The sequence below is a fragment of the Leptonychotes weddellii genome, chromosome 6 (genome assembly GCF_054177405.1).
Source record: "Leptonychotes weddellii isolate Sample4059 chromosome 6, ASM5417740v2, whole genome shotgun sequence".
Taxonomy (NCBI): domain Eukaryota; kingdom Metazoa; phylum Chordata; class Mammalia; order Carnivora; family Phocidae; genus Leptonychotes; species Leptonychotes weddellii.
The window spans coordinates 138,363,980-138,379,534 of NC_138374.1; positions in this window are offsets into that span (position 1 = coordinate 138,363,980).

Sequence of the window (15,555 nt, forward strand, 5' to 3'; positions counted from 1 at the left end):
TGGACGACCTGGACCGGAACAAGGACCAGGTGGTGAACTTCCAGGAATATGTCACCTTCCTGGGAGCCTTGGCTTTGATCTACAATGATGCCCTCAAGGGCTGAAAATAAATCAGGAAGGTGGAGACACCCTCCATCTGGCCTGCCTAAGTCAGCTCCGGTGGTGGGTAACTGTTCAATAAATATCTTTTTTTGGTCAAGTCTGCCTCCGTGTCCTGGCTTCTAGTGACTTCTGTTCCCTCCTCTTCGTGGTGCTGTGCCAGCCATCAGAGTTTGCTCATGGTCATCTCTGGGAGTGACTCAGCAATGACCCACACCTGGGGCCACCCTGACCAGGCCACCGCTAGCTCGTAAGGTGCCTTTACATGAATTAGAAAAGGGTCTCGCCCTGGACGAAGGCATCTTAAGGGACAATCAGGTGGTCCCCAGGAAAGAGGGTTTTAGGATGTGGGTGGGGAAGGAAATGGTGCCTGAGCCAGGCTGGGATGGGTCCAATGGGGAGCAGAGATAGTCCTGGTGATGCGATGTAGTTTTTCAATGTTGGTGAGGTTGGTGAGGGCTGGAGCCGACGGCCAAGAATTCTTGAGACGTCCTTGGTGCAAAAAGGTGGTTTTATTAAAGCTCGGGGACAGGATACGTGGGCAGAAAAGAGCTGCTGTCTCGGGATTGTAAGGAGCAACTGATTATATACCTGTGGGTTGGGGGAAGTAAAGATAAGGGAAGATCCAGAAGGACTTTCATATGTTAAAGCCGACTCTCAAGATACTGGAGGCCTTGCTATTGTCAAGCTAAGGTTTTTCCCTCTAGCAAAGTATTTACATTAAGACAGTTGGGAGCTTCCTGGAGGAAGGTCTACTCTGCTTGCCTCGAGTATTTTGTCAACGGGCTGCAGACTATAAGGACATTTAAATTTACATTTCCTTCTGCCTTTGTTTCCCACATCATTGGCAGGGTCCCTGAAGACAAAGACCTGTTTTGCTCTGGGTGTGCTGACAGAAGGGCTGTGGGGTGGGGCCGGTCCACTTTCTTCCTTCTGTGGAGTGGAGGCAGAGAGGGCACGTCCGGAGTGCCCTGTAGGGCTGAGTCCACAGCAGCTGCCCATGGCCCAGTTGAAGGTGGGGGGCCTACTTTAGGATCCTGTCTCTATTTTGTGTTGGGGGTGGTGGTCTGAGTAGCTGGCAGCTGCAGGAACATGAGAATCATGGGGTGCTCTTGATGGGGGCAGGGTGGGGTCCCTGGGGCTGGGCCAACCACAGCGTCAAGACTTTCAGTCAATATTGAGCTGGCCCATCCCTGCAGCCTCAGAATGAATCATCCCAGTTATTTCATGGGAACCAAGCCTGGCTCTCAGCCCCCATCAGGGAGGATGACTAATTGAATTATTGTCTGAATCCATTGTTTGCATTTGTGGTTTCAGGGTGCGGGGCATGGGGATAAACTCTATCTCAGGGCAATGGGGCATTTGTCACTGTTCTCTCCCTTCCAGGCCTAGTATGAGCCAGGCAAGCTCCTCTGTAGGTTCTGGACACCTCAGAGGGAGACCAGAGCCTCCTTCCCCTCTTTCTTCCCCACTTCCTGGGGGGCCAACTTTGTGGAATTGTCTTCCTTCTCCATGGGGCTGCTAAGAGTGAACAGTCGAGAAAGGGCAACTAGTCCCTCCTCCCCAGTTGCCCCTCCTGCCCCGCAGGGAGTAGGAACTGGCCCTGACGGGAAGCAGGAGAGACCCAGGGCTTCCTGCTCCCAGGCCGAAGAGCCTTGTCCAAAGCCTTGGTCGGCTCTATTTAACTCCCTCTGGCAAAGTACCTTCCCCGCCGACAGTGGTGGGCAATTTGGAGCGTGGAGCGTGCGCCCTCGTGTGGGCAGAGAGCAGAATGCTGGGGGGAGAATGGCATTGGTTTTCTTGAACCCCTGGGGAGGGGCCCGTCTTGATGGAACCCGCAGCTCTGGTTCTCAGGGAGCTCTTCTTATGAAGGGGGGAGACAGGATTTGCCCGCCCAGGGAATGTCAGCAGGGGGATCTTTTGGCTCCATAAAGCAACTCAACTTTGTCTAAGACACACCAGCGTGAGCGAGTGGATGAAAGGAAGGCGGTTTGCAAAGACAAGTAGAATTTGAACCTCTAACCCCCTTTCAGGGGCGAAAAGACCTCGGTGCAAAGAGGAAGGAGGAGCTGTCTCAGCAGGTGAAGACCCCCCTCCCCCTCCACCGAGGGAGGAGCTGCTCTGGCCAGGGGAGCTCTGGAGGCTGAAGTGAATCCACAAACGTGCATAGTCCACCTGCTAAATAAAGAGGCTTGTCCTTTAGCTTCTGCTTCTCCGCAGTAGTGGAACATGGATTTAAAAAAATAAAACAAATCCCAAATAAATAGCAAGTTTTTCTGTTTGCTTTGAGAGTATGATTTTTTTTTTTAAAGATTTTATTTTTAAGTAATCTCTACACCCAGTGTGGGTCTCGAACTCACAATCCCGAGACCAAGCGTCCCAGGCTCTACTGACTGAGCCAGCCAGGTGCCCCCAAGGTATGATTTTAAAGGTTTTTTTGGGGGGTGGTGGTGGTGGGAGGAAGCAGCATTTCCAATGGAATCTGGTGGGTGGAATTGGGGGTGGAGAGGTGCACGGACCGTTCATTTTTATTGTGTTTGACTCCAATTGATGTAAAGTTGAAGTGAACCCTTTGAGCTCACTCTGTGGAGTAGGGGTCTGGGCTTAGAGGAGAGGGAGAGGTTCAGATGTGAGGCGGGGGGTGGGGGGGTTTGCTTCATTCATACTCTGTCCCTCTGCTGAGGCTGATCTGGGAGCCAGTTCACCTGCGGGTGGGACGGTGGAAGAGGCTGTGTGACCCCCATCCCCCTAGCTGAGACTCTTTTCCCCCTCACCATGCATAATTGATATTAATCCTTCAACCTGTGGTCCTGACGGTGTGAAGCCCATTTTTGTAAGCTGGGGTGGGCCCAGGAAGAGGGGTAGGACTGAGTCACAGGATGTAGCTCTCTGTTCCCTGCCCAGCAAATCTGAAATTATTAAGAATAACGCCACTTTACATTTGTGTAGCACTTTTATTTTTACAAGACACTTTCACATCCATTGTCTTTTGTGATCCTCAGAAGATCTGCGTGTAGTATGTATTGTTAGCCCCATTTAATGAGTGAAAAGTCTGAGTTACGGTGAGGTAAGAGCCTCTACTTGGGCATGAGATCAGAGCTGGGCCCTCCCATCCCTTTGCCAGTTCACTAGTGTGCATCTTTTTTTTTTTTTTAAATTTTCTTTATTTAAGTGATCTCTACACCCCACCTGGGGCTCAAACTCACAACCCAGAGATCAAGAGTTGCATGCTCTTGCTACTGAGCCAGCCAGGCACCCCTAGTGTGCATCTTATCATGACATAGTTTGGCCATTTCTTCATCTTTTTTTCCTACATGTCTTAATTATATATTGAGAGTATACGAAATGATTTTCGGAACACATCTAAGATTTAAGAATCATGGCACAAAAACCTTGAGTTTTATTAAATTAAATTATTAAATGCAAACAAGTTCAGAATTGTTAATCTTTGGGGGATTTTTTAAATTAATATGTGACTTTTTTATTTCTAATAATGCTCTTTGCATGTTGCATTTTATATTAATCAGCTTTTGTTTGGTTAATATTTGCATGGTGTATCTTTTTTCATTCTGCTATTATTGACTAGAGTCCTTTTGCTTTGGATTTGTCTTTTGTAAACAGCACATGGAGATTTAAAAATCTGATCAGATAATCTTTCTTTCTTAACTAGATTATTGAATTCATTCAGATGTATTGAAATTACTATGTATTTGTTATTTCTACCATTTTATTTTATGCTTTCTATTTCCCCTCATTTTCTATATTTCCATTTCCAATCATAATTGACTGAAGTGATTTTTCACCCATTTCATTTTTGTCCTAATTAGTATGTAAGCCTATTCCTGTTATTTTGGTGGTTACCTTGGATATATTCACATGCATATTGGATTCATTAGTGTAAAGTATTCAGTATTTTTTCCTTCTCTTGAAGGAAGAACCTTAAAATACCTAATTCTGATCACCTCTCCCTGGTTTATACACCATCTTTGTCAGGTACATTGGTTTTCTCTTTTTGGCTCCACAAGTCAGCATCACTAGTTAATATATATTTATATTCAGCCACACATCTTACCACTCATTTGTTCAATTTTCCTTATGTTTGAAATTCATCCTTAAATATTTGCTTATCTTTTGGTAGCAAATTCTCTTAGGTTTTGTTTTTCCTTATTATGCACTTGTTCTTGGAAGATATTTTTGGTGGGTTGAGTTTTCTCCCTGCTCATTTAAGTTATTATCCACTTTCTTCTGTTTATTTTTGTTTTTGAAAAAATCAGCTGTCATCTAATTTTTAGTCCTTTATTCCTCTTTTTGCTCTACTACTTTTAAGCTCTTGTCTTTGTCTTTGTTTTTCTACAGTTTCATTATTACATCTCTAGAATTGGATTTGTTTGTATTTAACCTGCTTGAGATTCATTAGTTGGGGTTCATTCAGTTGTTACAAAGCTGTGAATTGGTGTTTCTTCTCGGTTTTGGAAAATTCTCATCCATTGTTTCTGTAAATATTTCCTTGGCTCTATTATTTCTTCCTCTCCTCTCCTTTCTTTTCTTTCTGGAACTCTGCATGTTAGAGCTTTTCATTCTCTCCTCCCTATCTCTTGACCTCTCATTTATGTTTTCCATCTCTCTGTCTTTCTGTACTGCGTTCTGGGTAATTTCTTCTATAGTTCACTAATTGTCTCTGCAACTGTCTCTTGTTTGTGGTTAAACCCATTCATCCAGTTTTAAAAATTTAATTATTTTATTTTATTTTTTAAAGATTTCATCCATTTATTTGACAGAGAGAGAGATAGCGAGCAGGAACACAAGCAGGGGGAGTGGGAGAGGGAGAAGCAGACTTCCCGCGGAGCAGAGAGCCCGATGCGGGACTCGATCCCAGAACGCTGGGATCATGACCTGAGCCGAAGGCAGACGCCCAACGACTGAGCCACCCAGGCTCCCCTATATTTTATTTCAATTTATATTTTATTTCATTTCATTTCTCTATTTGGTTCTTCAAATATACTTGGTATTTTTATAGTCTCTTGCTCTTTGCTAATACATCAACTCATTTTTTTTTCTTTAAAGATTTTATTTATTTATTTGAGAGAGAGAGAGCATGAGAGGGGGAAGGGTCAGAGGGAGAAGCAGACTCCCTGCTGAGCAGGGAGCCCAATGTGGGACTTGATCCGGGGACTCCAGGATCATGACCCGAGCCCAAGGCAGTTGCTTAACCAACTGAGCCACCCAGATGCCGTCAACTCATTTTATTGTTAAACATATTACACATAGTTATTTTATGTTCTGTGGCTAATGTTTCAATATTGGAGTCTTTTGGGGGGCAAATTCTTGTCTCTGTTTCTTCTGGCTCTTGTTCATGGTGCCTAATTTCCTTGTGTGTTTTGTAATTTTTTGACTGTGAGCTCATGTTTCTGGAAATTTTATCTGTGGATATTTTTCAAGTGTCTAGGTTAAAGATGGGTTCTTCTACAGCAAATTTGCATTCATTTCCACCAGGTGCCTTAGGGTACTCTCTTCTGAGGCCATTATATATATATATGATATATATACATATAAATATCTAATATGAGATATTTATATATAAACAAATAAGTACATATATATATACTTTTAGAGAGGGAATGGGGGGTGGGGGGAATGGCAGAGGGAGAGGGAGAGAGAAAATTTTAAGTAGACTCCACACCCAGTGCAGGGCCTGATGTAGGGCTCAGTCTCACAACCCTGAGATCACGACCTGAACCAAAATCAAGAGTTGGATGCTTAACCAACTGAGCCACCCAGGCACTCCAATGCTGAGGCCATTTTAATTAATTAATTAATTAATTTATTTATTTATTTTGGAGGGGTTTCTTTTTTTTTATTTAAATTCAATTAATTAACATATAGTGTATTATTAGTTTCAGAGATAGAGTTCAGTGATTCATCAGTCTTATATGACACCCAGTGCTCATTACATCACATGCCCTCCTTAATGCCCATCACCCAGTTACCCTGCCCCCCCACCGTCCTCCCCTCCAGCAACCCTCTGTTTGTTTTCTATGATTAAGAGTCTCTTATTGTTTGTCATCTTCTCTGCTTTTGTCTTGTTTTATTATTCCTGAGTTTGTTTCCTTTGTAACCAGAATGTAACCAGAATCATGCTGTATGTATTGTTCTTTGATGTGCTTGTCTGAGATGTTCTCAGCCTAGCACACTCCTTTTATCCATTATATATTCCAAGAATTAATGTCACTATTTGGGTTGCTTCATTCTGCTGTTAAAATTATGAGCACTGGGCGCCTGGGTGGCTCAGTTGGTTGGACGACTGCCTTCGGCTCAAGTCATGATCCCGGGGTCCTGGGATCGAGTCCCACATCGGGCTCCCGGCTCAGCGGGGAGCCTGCTTCTCCCTCTGACCCTCTCCTCTCTCATGCTCTTTCTCTCTCGCTCAATCTCTAATAAATAAACAGATAAAATCTTTAAAAAAAAAATTATGAGCACTTTTGTGCACAAACTTGAGCACAAGGGCTGGAATTTGAGGGGAAGAGTGCCAGTTGGAGCCATTGGCAATCTGAGGTGAAGGCGTGTTGGCTTGAAATTGAGCAGGTGGCAGGCAGTACATGCTGACTCGGGCAGGAGGGCAGTGGGACTGTGAATTTGGGACCCACAGGCCGATGGCATCATGTGTGACAGGGATGTGGCTGGTTTTGCTTTTAACTTTTGTTTTTCTGGGAAACTTGATCTCTCCTTCTATTCTGAATGAAAGCCTTGCTGGATAGAGTATTCTTGACTGTAGATTTTTTCCTTTTTAGTGTTTGAATTTATCATGACGCTCTCTTCTGGCCTGCAAAGTTTCTGCTGAAAAATCCACTGATAGCCTTGTGGGGTTTCCCTTGTACGTCACTGCTTTCCTTTCTTTTGCTGCTTTTAAAATTCTCTCTTTATCACTGCTTTTGGCCATCTTATTTACTTTGTATCTTGGTGCAGACCTCTTTGGGTTGGTTTTGTTGGGGGCTCTCTGCCTCCTTGATCTGGATTTCTCTTTCCTTCCCCAAATTCAGGAAGTTTTTAGTTATTATTTATTCAGACAAATCTTCTGCCTGCTTTTCTCTCTCTTCTGGGATCCCTGTCATGCAACTGTTATGCTTGACAGTGTCGCTGAGTCTATTCTCATTTTGCGTATTTTTTTTCCTGGGTCTATTCTCATTTTGCGTATTTTTTTTCCCTCTCATCTGCTCAACTTGATTACTTTCCATGACTCTGTCCTCCAGGTGGCTGATCCGTTCTTCTACTTCTTCTTGTTTGCTATTTATTCCAGGTGGTCTATTTTTATTTTCATTTAGTGAGTCCAATAGCTCTAAATGGTTCTTTTTTTTAGGTCTCCTATCTCTTGGTGGAGGGTCTCATGGAGGTCCTGCACTCCTTTCTCAATTCTAGTGAATATCTTTATGAGCATTACTTTAAATTCTCTATCAGACATGTTACTTATCTCTGTTTTGCTTAGGTCTCCTGCTCTGATTTTGTTCTGGTTCTTTCATTTGGGACATATTCCTCTGTCTCCTCATTCTATCTATTGCTGTGTCTGTTTCTCTGTGTTAGGAAAGTCAGCTATGTCTCCTGCACTTGAAAGTAGTGGCTTTATGAAGAAGAGGTCCTGTACTGCCCCACAGTGCAATGTCTCCTTTTCACCAGAAAATGGTGCTTCAGGAGTGTCTCCTATGTGTGTTGCTCCAGGGGTGCCTTATTGTTGTGGTGGAGCTGTGTTTGCTTTCAGTGCAGCCTGTGATGGCTCTCTGCCCGTTGTGGGCAGAGTCTGGTGCCCGTGGTGGTAGTGGGCCAGTCTGGGGCTGCCTTGGGCTTAGGTTGAGTCAGACCAGGCATTTGCCAGAGATGCATTAGCACCAGACTGCAGGCACTTTCCCTGTGTTGTCCCCTGAGAAGCTTTTGATGGTGAGTGGGGCCTGCTGTCAGACTAGCTGCCTGCCCCCAGCCCACTGCTGGGGTCACAGTCAGACTGGTGTGTGGTTATCTTTTTTTTTTTTTAAGATTTTATTTATTTGTTTGACAGAAAGAGAGAGATCACAAGTAGGCAGACAGGCAGGCAGAGGGAGAGGGAGAAGCAGGCTCCCTGCTGAGAATGGAGCCCGATGTGGGGCTCGATCCCAGGATGCCGGGATCATGACCTGAGCCAAAAGCAGACACTCAACCGACTGAGCCACCAGGCGCCCCTGGTGTGTGGTATCTTCCCCTCTCCCTGGAGCAGGACTCACTCTGGAGTGGTGCTGGCCCTTGTCTGGGCTGCCTGTGCACTGCCAGGCTTGTGGCACTGCTTGGATGGGATCCTGCCAAGAGCATATCGGAGTGGGTGGATCTGCTTTGTTGTGGCCTCTTGTCTATATCCGGCTGTGGAGAGTCTGTTCTGCCAGTCTTCCGGTCACTTTCTGGGTTATTTGTGCTGACGTGGGTGTTCTCTTGGTGGCCATGCTGCAAGAGGTGAACCCAGGGTCCTCCTACTCCATGTCTTTGCAAATGTTAAGATTTCATCTTTTTGATGGTTGAGTAATATTCCATTGTATATATATACCACATCTTCTTTATCCATTCATCAATCGATGGACATTTGGGCTCTTTCCACAGTTTGGCTGTTGTTGATAATGCTGCTATAAACATTGGGGTGCATGTACCCCTTTAAATCAGTATTTTTGTATCCTTTGGGTAAATGCCTAGTAGTCAATTGCTGGATCATATGGTAATTCTATTTTTTTTTTTTGAAGAACCTCCATACTGTTTTCCAGAGTGGCTGTGCCAGCTTGCATTCCCACCAACAGTGTTAGAGGATTCCCCTTTTCCACATCCTTGCCAACATCTGTTGTTCCCTGTTGTTAATTTTAGGCATTCTGACAGGTGTGAGGTGGTATCTCATTGTGATTTTGCTTTGTGTTTCTCTGATGATGAGTGATGTTGAGCATCTTTTCATGTCTGTTAGTCATCTGGATGTCTTCTTTGGAAAAATATCTATTCATATCTTCTGCCCATTTCTTAACTGGATTATTTGTTTTTTGGGTGTTGAGTTTGATAAGTTTCTTTATAGATTTTGGATACTAACCCTTTATCAACTATATCATTTGCAAATATCTTCTCCCATTCTGTTGGCTGCCTTTTAGTTTTGTTGATTGTTTTCTTCCCTGTGCAGAAGATTTTATCTTAATGAAGTTCCAGTAGTTCATTTTTGCTTTTGATTCCCTTGCCTCTGGCAACATGTCTAGTAAGAAGTTGCTACAGTCAAGGTCAAAGAGGTTGCTGCCTGTGCTGCCTGTGTTCTCCTCTAGGATTCTGAAGGTTTCATGTCTCACATTTAGGTCTTTCATCCATTTTGAATTTATTTTTATGTATGGTATAACAAAGTGGTCCAGTTATATTCTTCTGCATGTTGCTGTCCAGTTGTCTCAACACCACTTGTTGAAAGGACTGTCTTTTTTCCATTGGATATTCTTTCCTGCTTTGTTGAAGATTAGTTGACCATATAGTTGTGAGCCCATTTCTGGGTTTTCTACTCTTTCCATTGATCTATGTGTCTGTTTTTGTGCCAATACCATACTGTCTTGATGACTACAGCTTTTTGTTACTGTTTTTAAATAATTTATTTATTTACTGGAGAGAGAAAGAGAGAGAGAGAGTGAGTGAGAGAGCAGGAGGGGGCAGGGGAGGGGAGGCAGAAGCAGACTCCTGGCTGAGCAGGGAGCCCGACGTGGTGCTCGATCCCAGGACCCCAGGATCATGACCTGACCCGAAAGCAGATGCTTAACCGACTGAGCCACCCAGGCCCCTCCATGACTACAGCTTTGTAATATAGCTTGAAGTCTGGGGTCATGAAGCCTCCAGCTTTGCTTTTCTTTTTCAGGATTGCTTTGGTTTTTCAGGGTCTTTTGTGATTCCATACAAATTTTAGGATTGTTTGTTCTAGCTCTGTGAAAAATGCTGGTGGTATTTTGATAGGGATTGCACTAAATGTGTAATTGCTTTGGGCAGTATAGACATATTAACAGTTTTTGTTCTTTGTTTCCATGAACATGGAATTTTTTCCCCATTTCTTTGTATCCTCTTCAATTTCTTTCATAAGTGTTTTGTAGTTTTCAGTATATTTCTTTTACCTCTTCGGTTAGGTTTATTCCTCGGTATCATATTGTTTTTGGTGCAATTGTAAATGGGATCAATTCCTTGATTTCTTTTTTCTGTTGCTTCATTATTGGTGTATAGAAAAGCAACAGATTTATGCACATTGATTTTATATCCTGCGATTTTTCTGAATTCATGTATTAGTTGTAGCAATTTTTTAGTGGAGTCTTTTGGGTTTTCTACATAGAGTATCATGTCATCTGCAAACGATGAAAGTTTGACTTCTTCCTTGTTCATTTGGATGCCTTTTATTTCTTTTTATTGTTGATTGCTGAGGCTAAGACTTCCAGTACTATGTTAAATAGTAATGGTGAGAGTGGACATCCCTGTCTTGTTCCTGACCATAGAGGAAAAGCTCTCAGTTTTTCCCCATTGAGGATGATATTAGCTGTGGGTCTTTTGTATATGGCTCTTATGATGTTGAGATATGTTCCGTCTATACCTACTTTCTTGAGGGTTTTATCAAGAATGGATCTTGTATTTTGTCAAATGCTTTTTCTATATCTGTTGAGAGGATCATATGGTTCTTATCCTTTCTTTTCTTTTTTCTTTTTTAAAGATTTTATTTGTTTATTTGAGAGAGAGAGAGAAAACACAAGCAGTGGGGAGGGGCAGAGGGAGAAGCAGACTCCCCTCTGAGCAGGGAGCCTGATGTGGGGCTCCATCCCAGGACCCTGGGATCATGACCTGAGCTGAAGGCAGATGCTTAACTGACTGAGCCACCCAGGTGCCCCAGTTCTTTCTTTTATTAATGTAGTATATCACATTGATTGATTTGTGAATATTGAACCACCCCCTGTAGCCCAGGAATAAATCGTGGTGAATGTCTTTTTAATGTACTGTTGGAATTAAATTGCTAGTATGTTGTTGAAAACTTTTGCATCCATGTTCATCAGGGATATTGGCTTGTAATTATCCTTTTTAGTGGGGTCTTTGTCTGGTTTTGGAAACAAGGTAATGCTGGCCTTGTAGAATGAATTTGGAAGTTTTCTTCCATTTCAAGTTTTTGGAACAGTTTGAGAATAGGTATTAACTCTTCTTTAAATATCTGGTAGAATTCCCCTGGGAAGCCATCTGGCCCTGGACTTTTGTTTGTTGGGACATTTTTTGATTAATGATTCAATTTCTTTGCTGGTTATCGGTTTGTTCAAATTTTCTATTTCTTCCTATATCAGTTTTGGTAGTTTGTAGGCTTCTAGGAATTTGTCCATTTCTTCAAGATTGCCCAGTTGGTTGGCACATAATTTTTTTAAAGATTTTATTTGTCAGAGAGAGAGAGAACAAGCAAGTGGAGCAGCAGGCAGAGGGAGAGGGAGAAGTAGGCTCCCCACTGATCAGGGACCCTGATTGATTTGGGATTTGATCCCAGGACCCTGGGATCATGACCTGAGCTGAAGGCAGATGCTTAATTGACTGAGCCACCCAGGCACCCTGGCATATAATTTTTCATAATATTTTCTTATAATTGTTTATATTTCTGTGGTGTTGGTTGTGATCTCTTTCATTCACGATTTTATTTATTTGGGTCCTTTCTCTTTTCTTTTTGATAAGTCTGACTAGGTTTTTTTAAGATTTTATTTTTATTTGTCAGAGAGAGAGCATGCAAGCAGGCGGAGAGGCAGGCAGAGGGAGAAACAGGCTCCCAGGGAGCCCAATGTGGGACTCAATCCCAAGACCCTGGAATCATGACCTGAGCTGAAGGCAGACGATTAAGCAACTGAGCCACTCAGGTGTCCCAAATCTGGCTAGGGGTTTATCAATTTTATTAATTCTTTCAAAGAACCAGCTCTTAGTTTCATTGATCTGTTCTACTGGTTTTTTTTCCCCTGTTTGTTTTTGCTTGTTTGTTTGTTTCTATATTGTTTATTTTTGCTCTAATCTTTATTATTTCCCTTCTTGTGCTGGCTTTAGGCTTGGTTTGCTGTTCTTTTTCTAGTTCCCTTAGGTGTTAAGTTTAGGCTGTGTATTTGAGACTTTTCTTGTTTCTTGAGGTAGGCCTGTATTGCTCTATACTTTCCTCTTAAGACTGCCTTTGATGCATCCCAAAGGTTTTGGACTGTCATATTTTCATTTTCATTTGCTTCCATGTATTTTTAAAAATTTCTTCCTTAATTTCCTGGTTAACTCATTCATTCTTTAGTAGGATGTTCTTTAATTTCCATGCATTTGTGGTCTTTCCAAAATTCTTCTTGTGTTTGACTTCAAGTTTCATAGCATTCTGGTCTGAAAATATGCATGGTATGATCTCAATCTTTTTGTACTTGTTGGGGGCTGATTTGTGGTCCAATATATGATCTATTCTGGAGCACGTTCCATGTGCACTTAAAAATAATGTGTATTCTGCTGCTTTAGGAGAAAATGTTCTGAATATATCTGTTAAGTCTATCTGGTCCAGTGTGTCATTCAAAGCCATCGTTTCCTTGTTGAATTTCTGCTTAGATGATCTGTCCATTGTTGTAAGTGGGGTATTAAAGTCCCTTACTATTATTGTATTGTTATCAATGAGTTTCTTTGTGTTTGCTATTAATTGATTTATATATTTGGGTGCTCCCAAATTGGGGGCATAAATATTTACAATTGTTAGATATTCTTGATAGATAGATCTCTTAATTTTGATATAATGCCCTTCTTCATCTCTTGTTACAGTCTTCGGTTTAAGTCTAGTTTGTCTGATAGAAGTATGGCTACTCTGGCTTTCTTTTGGTTGTCCTTTAGCATGATAGATGGTTCTCCATCCCCTCACTTTCAATCTGCAGGTGTCTGTAGGTCTAAAATGAGTCTCTTGTAGGCAGCATATAGATGGGTCTTGTTTTTTTTTTTTTTAATCCATTCTGATACCTTATGTCTTTTGATTGGAGCATTTAGTCCATTTACATTCAGAGTGATTATTGCTAGATAGGAATTTAGTGCTATTGTATTACCTGTAAAGTTGGTGTTTCTGGTGATTTTCTCTGTTCCTTTCTTATCTTTGTTGCTTTTGGTCTTTATCCCCCCAGTCAAAGAGTCCCCTTTAATATTTCTTGCAGGGCTGGTTTAGTGGTCATGAACTCCTGTAGTTTTTGTTTGTCTGGGGAACTCTTTATCTCTTCTTCTATTCTGAATGACAGCTTGCTGGATCAAGTATTCTTGGCTGCATATTTTTCCCATTCAGCACATTGGTATATCCTGCCACTTTCTTCTCGCCTGTCAAGTTTCTGTGGACAGATCTGCTGTGAACCTGATCTGTCTTCTCTTTTAGGTTAAGGACTTTTTTTCCCTTGATGCTTTCAGGATTCTTCCCTTGTCCTCTTTTCTGTGTATTTTGTGAATTTGACAGACCTACCTTATAGGGTGGTAAGGGTTAAGGAGGAAAGTGGGTACAGTAGGTACCTTAATGCCTGACACATTTAAGAACTGAATAAGTAGTGGTGGTCGTTAGTGTTAGTTGTCAGAGCAAATCTGTAGAAGGATGGGTGACGAGCAAAAACAAACCATGCTGCCTCCAGAGTCTGAAATTCCACCTTCCTTAGGTCCAGAAACCCAGTTTTCTCTAACCTATTTTCTGTCCTGCTGTGACATGTCCCACTGGCCTCCCAGCCCCAGATCAATTTGGGGACAGGAGAGGCTCAGGGGAGGTCCCTTGGGAGGCGCAAGACCTGGAGGCCTGGGATTCTGCAAAATGCTGAACACACCCTCCTAGGTATGTTCCACCCATCTGAGTGGGGTAATGCTCCAGGATGCAGATAGCAAATATGGCCTCAGGGTTCCCAGCCCCTGGGAAGAGCCAGGCTGAACCCCATAAAGGGATCAGTCTTTGCCCAGGTGCACACATCTCACTCATCCTTCTCCTCAGGGATGCCTTCTCAACTCTGGTAAGTCTGCACCTGCTTCTTTGCTTTTTCTAGAAGGAGTGCTCAGGGCCTGTGGGAGCAGGGAAAGAGACTGTCACAGCCCAGCCAGTGAGAGGCTGCCACAGCCCAGCCACCGAGAGGCTGCCACAGCCCAGCCACCGAGAGGCTGCCACAGCCCAGCCACTGAGAAGCCACTATTTTACGTGTACTTTTTACAAGGGTCCCTCCCAACTCCCCCATTTCTTATATAAAAGGTCAGTTCTCTTCTTAATTCTGCAGACCTGCTTTGGGTTTTGCTGTCCAAGCTTGCTTGTCCATGATGGCCACCTCAGCTAATCCCAGATAAGCCCATCCTTTGCTGGTGAAATATTTTTTATTTTTTATTTTTTTATTTTTATTTATTTATTTATTTATTTTTTTAAAAGATTTTATTTATTTATTTATTAGAGAGTGAGCGAGAGAGAAACAGCATGAGAGAGGAGAGAGTCAGAGGGAGAAGCAGGCTCCCCGCCGAGCCGGGAGCCCGATGTGGGACTCGATCCCAGGACCCCGGGATCATGACCTGAGCCGAAGGCAGTCGCTCAACCAACTGAGCCACCCAGGCACCCGAAATATTTTTTATTTTTACTTTTATTTTTAAGGTTAACAATATCTCTGGCTCCTGCATACAATTTCGTTTGCAGAAAATATCTTGGAATAAAGTCATTTGGAAACCCCATAGAAGGAGGGTCTGACTGGAGGAGGGTAGATGGGAGGCCGTGCAGAGGATGCAGAGATATTTCCGAAGAACAAAGTGCAGATGCATTCAGGGTGTGTTTGTGTGCATGTGTACATGTACGTGAGACAGAGGGTGTGTGTGTGTGCGTGCACATGTGTGTTGGGGGGCAGTTGGAAGAAGAGTAGAGCCAGGAAGCCTTGATATCACAGATTCCCCCAGTGCTCATGTTAGACCCTGAGAGCCGGGAAGAGCAGTTTAGGGGGAATAGAAAGGTCCCCAGGGAGGCATGAGAAGCAATTCTGAGGAGCTCCAGGGTGCTTGGGTGGGTGCTCACTGAATAATCCGGGCTCCTCTTACTCATGGGGATGATTTGTAGCACAGAGCAGGTAGAATGAACCCAGTGATTCTGCAGTTCCCATTGGCGACCGGGAGACTCGTTCTCCTGTCATGATCCAGAACCCTGTGGGGCTGTGTGCCCAAGCAATAAGGATGCTCATTGAGAGTTGGGACTCCTGGGCCGGACCCTGAGTTAGCTGCTCCCTAGCTCTGTGACTTTGGCCAAGCCAACCTGACTCTTGGACTCTGTTTCTTTGGTTATAGAGTGAGGGAGATACACCAGTTGCCTTTCTGGGACTCTAGGGAGGATCTGGCAAAATGCTTCCAGTCAAAGTGGTTTTCCTCAGAACGCACAAGTGCTTCCTTCATAGCTGTCACCTGTGGCGCAGCCTGTGACTGACAGGAGTGTGAGGGCCACGG